Raw genomic sequence first — 5,147 nt, 5'->3', positions numbered from 1 at the left:
AAGCTCAGTCACAAAAATCTACAAATTGGTCGCGTTTACCAAACATGATTAGTGCCTTTAGACTTGAATTTTAAAATAACACTTGGCTACCGAAATTTCTACAACATTCCTCCTCTATAAATATTCCACTCCACCAAGTTCAACTTGGCCCATTTCAATCAACAACAATCCGGGAATTCAACCCGGCCAAACTAACAACACAATATCAACAACAATATAAGCAACATCAACAGTCGACTAAAAACGCATTCTAGCGCAAATAGTCTTATTTTCCAAATAATCCAACTTTACACTTATAATCCAATATCAATATGTTCATATTCACATACTAATTTAAGGTCATTCAAACATAAACCAAGAGCATTTCAAGTTATATATCCAATATCCATTAATTCCAACAATTTCCATATTCAATCCAAAATTCTCATATATGCAACGAGACCATTCCAACGCGTTTTCTCTTACTAACCCATCTCCAACAAGCCACTTATATTCATTTCAACTCTATTCAATTCTTTTTCAATGCAATTCCATACAATTTCAAACAATTGATATAACTTACAATTTAATTCGTACGATATTCCAACAATACCATCAATATACTACTTACCCATATCTTCCAATTTATGAAACAACAACAACAATTTTTTCCTTCTTTCAAATTCAATTACAACAACCAATTTTTTCATTCTTCCAAACCATTAAATCTTTATTCTAACATCGCCAGAACCTACCATAACAACCATTTCCATTCTAAATAAAATCAATTCACTACACCCTACCATAACCTACCGTTCGGCCAACCTTCATTTTGCATGTTTTTCATGGACTTCTATATTTTCCACACATCACAAACAACCAACACACCACATAACACAATACAACACAACACACACACACGCTTTGCTTCTTGCAAGTCACTTGCCACACACACATATTTCCAACATGAATTTCATCCATTTCCATGCACCTGACATACTACCATCCTAACATATAAGAAAGGATTAAACCTTACCTTTTTTTCCTCACTCTTCACCCACTCAAGTTGGAAACTTGTATGAATACAAATTCTTCTTGTTCCACAAATCCTTCACCCTACTGAACCCTCTAAGGGATTGTTTGGCTATAAGAAACAAGTTGGAGCTCTCTTCTCTTTCCTTTCTTTTTTTTTTCGGTTTTCCTCTCCTTTTTTCTAAGGCCGAATGGCCGTATATTCGTTTCTCTTCTTTCTTTTGTTTCTTGTTCCTTGAAAATTCTAGAGAAAATAAGATGACTAAGTCATCTTTCCTTTATCTATACTTAGCCCCTTCCAATCATAATTAACATTAGCCCCTAACTTGGCCTTATTTCATTTGGCCATGTTTTGCAAGTGGGGGCCACGGCCAAGTGGCCCCCTTTCTTGAAAATTCTAGCAATTTCTTCTATTTCATGAAAATCATTTCCCTTCGTTCCAAATTTGCCCCTAGCCTTTCGCCATATTTCACAAGTCATTATGCAAATTTACCTTTTACCCCCGACCTTTCTTAATATTCCAACTTTACAATTTTCCATACGCGACTCGTGTCACTTGCCCTCGACTTACCGAGGGTACAAAATACGGGATGTAACATTCCCTTCCCGTTCCCCCATGTATCCCTTCCCCCGTCCCGTATGCGTATACGTATCCTCGACGTATTTGTCATAGACATTTTCTCGTATACGGCATCATCCTTGTCATCATAGAATCATGTTCATCGTTTTAGACATAAAAGCTTTCAAAATCATCAAACTTGGTTTTTGGAGAAAAATGAATATTTTGGAAAACATTTGCAAACTTTTAAAAAAGAAAATCATGCCTTAGAACCGTTACTCCTAACGTTTGAAAATAGAACGTTATGGAAGCCTTTAACACGTCTCACGTAATTACATTCGTGGTAGAAACGTATCGTCGACATATTCGTCATAGGCATTTCTTCATATTTGATGTCATTGTTACCAATGTAAAGACATATTCGTCGTTTTAGTCATAAAAGTTCTCAACCTCTTAAAACTTGGTTTTGAAAAACATGGACATTTTAATATAAGCAACTATGAACTATTAGGAAAAGAACTTGTACCTTGGAGTCATAGGCTTAACTTTGGCAAGCAAAGGAGATATAAAACGTTTAAGACATTATAACGTGGGAGTCATGCCTTTGAAAGAAAAGAGATGAGCCTTAACATACCGTTCAACCTCCGATTATCTGACTTTGTCCATCAATTCACGAGTCTACATTTAAGAGGATTCACGCTGCGTTAGCCTCTCTTTATCACACTACTCAAGTTTCAAGCTATACTATTTTATATTACGCCGAAAATCGGGCGGCATTTCCCCTGTTTATATGCCTAGCCCGAATTCTCAATTCAACAACCAACAATAACAACAACGATACCAACAAAAACATCATTTCCCGTATCAACGTATTCCATAGAATAGCCCATATGGTGTTCGTCATATTTCCATCACATAGCCATTTTGTAATGATTTCGGATAACTATAAAGTAAATAAATCGATATTAACACAAATAGAAAGAGATTCATACCTTTCCCGATGATAATGCTATATCTTCACTCCTTCACTTTGAATCCAAGCCAATTCCACCGCAAAACAATACTACAATCGCAAGCGCACGTTACCGGACTTGATTAATACTCCGTTACTTGAAATTGCTCAAAATCCTTACTTTTGTCGTATTTTTACTCTCTCTTTGTTGCTGAAATTTCTGGAATATTTGGGGGAATTTTAGTGCGGAAAAATGGGTTTCTGCCCCTTATATAGGTGCCAAAGTCGGCATCAACGTAACCTTGTAGCACTGTGTAAGCGGACTCCATCGTTCATCCGCTAAAATTATTTCGAGACCTAAAACTTTTATACGTCGATCTCTTTATTTGCATACTTGGATATGTCCAAAACTCCATCTCTGATCTGTATAACTTATTCAACATCCCAAACTTAGCAAAACTTATTTTTTTTTTTTTCCGATTCGTTTAACCGCCCACCTTCGCGCACTTACTCATCACTTGTTGAACATAACATAACACTTATAACTTCAAACATAATTTTGTCCTTTGAGCTTATGAGACTAACTTATGATGCAATTCAACGCACGAGAATACGGTGTAACACTAAATCTCTCTCTCTTCCAACTTCCAAGTTCAAATTTCAAAATTTAAATTTAATGGATAATAATAATCCTCCACCTCCTCATCCAATCCGAAGATCAATTTTAAGTCCGGTGTGGTTGCATTTTGAGCGAGTAGACGAGGAACATGTTAAATGTCAACATTGTGGTCAAATATATCTCCATAAGTTCAAACCGGTTTTTGGGGGTACCGATCCGTTACGTAGGCACTTGGACAAAAGGCACAAAATTGAACTTTGAAGTTTATCTCTTTTAAATTTCTCCATCGATGCTACCGTTTTGAACTTTTCATTTGTAATAAGTTAACCGTTCAAGTTTGTATGTTTTGAATTTGCAATGTTATCAATTTAAGTTTGAAGTTTTATTTTAAATTACTTATGTAGACTTGTATCCCATTCTCAACTTTTTATAATTTTTAGCACTTAAATAACCGTTGGGAGTCTTCATTCCAACAACATATTCAAAATATACACAAATATACCATTAACATATACAAGATATACACAAATATACCAATTAAATATATATATTTTTTTTTAAATTAATTCAAAGTGGGCCGGGCTAGGCTCCGGTGGCGAAACCCGGGGGTTGGTGGGCGGAACTGCGGCTAAATGGCATATCCGGCCGGCCTCTAATTTTTTCACTAGCCCCGCCCCCTCTTCCGGTTGGGGGCCAGGCCGGTTATGGGCGGATTAGGCGGGCCGGTCCCGGGCTGACCCGGCCCAATTGACAGGCTTAACGCATAGGCGTTGTCTCATTGGTTTAGAGATAATTTTACACTGGAAGAGGTCCAGAGTTCAATTCTATACATTAATCCTACGTGCATCTGCCTCTATTTTCAAAATTAATATTCATTTTATTAAACATTAGGTCATATCCTAAGGTCTAAAGCTAATACTACTTGGTTAGGCAAAAATATGTGGGTATCAGTTCTAACAGGGACATGTCACGACATTGAATTATTCTTGGCCATTAATCTTTGCCTAGTCATTTTGTTATGCATAAATTAGTCGAAATAGTGCATATTCCAATTACTTCAATTATGGATGTAAGCTTTCCTAATTTAATCATACACCTTTCACTTTCTTGAATTTGGTCAGACATGTTAAAAGCAATAGTTTACAAGGACTTTCAGATTATCACATTAAAAGGATAATTATAGATACCAACATACAAATTAGTCCAGTGCATATTCAATTACTCAACCACCTATTAATTCCTTGAATTTGGCCGGACCCATTAAAAGCATTCTCACCCCATGTTCGATATTTGGAAAAGCAACTCAACAAACGTATGCAGGTAAAAATTCTAGCAGTACTCTTTGATACCTAGATTGGCATTTCGGTATGTCCTGAGGTGTTCAACGATGGGCTCTTTCAAGATATCCTCTTTTATCAATTGTCAAGATCCATTTATCTTATGAACTCTTTTACTAGGTCTGAACTCTGAAGGCATCTATTTCTCTCACTATTCTAGTAGTTTCTTGTGCTTCGATTTCTGTTACCACCTATGTTTCTTATGCTTTAGCATCCCATTATTTTGTTGTTGTTACCGTTCTTTTTACTGATTGCTATGTATTGCTTTCCATTTCTTACTAGTCGTTACTGCTTTCATTTCTGTACTCCCTTTTGCAAAACTTATGTGAAATTTTACTTGAAAAGTGCAGTAGGAAACAACTTCTCTATCTCTGTGAGAGTGAGGGGTAGATGTCGTTCTAACTCTCCTCTAGCCCTTTTTTGTGGGATACTCAGGTATGTTTCAAATGAACCTCGGCTCGAAGAAAAGTACGCGACAACAATAATTAATATATATATATATATATATATATATATATATATATGTCTGTATGTATGTGTGTGCGTGTGTCTATATATATATATATGTACGCGCGCGAGACACCATCGTTATTAAGAATAAAAAAGAACGAGAATTACATGTTTGCTATTGGATTGGGAAACAATCAAAAATTGGGGTTTTTTTTTTTT

Source organism: Lycium ferocissimum, chromosome 3 (genome assembly GCF_029784015.1).
Source record: "Lycium ferocissimum isolate CSIRO_LF1 chromosome 3, AGI_CSIRO_Lferr_CH_V1, whole genome shotgun sequence".
Taxonomy (NCBI): domain Eukaryota; kingdom Viridiplantae; phylum Streptophyta; class Magnoliopsida; order Solanales; family Solanaceae; genus Lycium; species Lycium ferocissimum.
Note: the sequence above shows the minus strand (reverse complement) of the source record.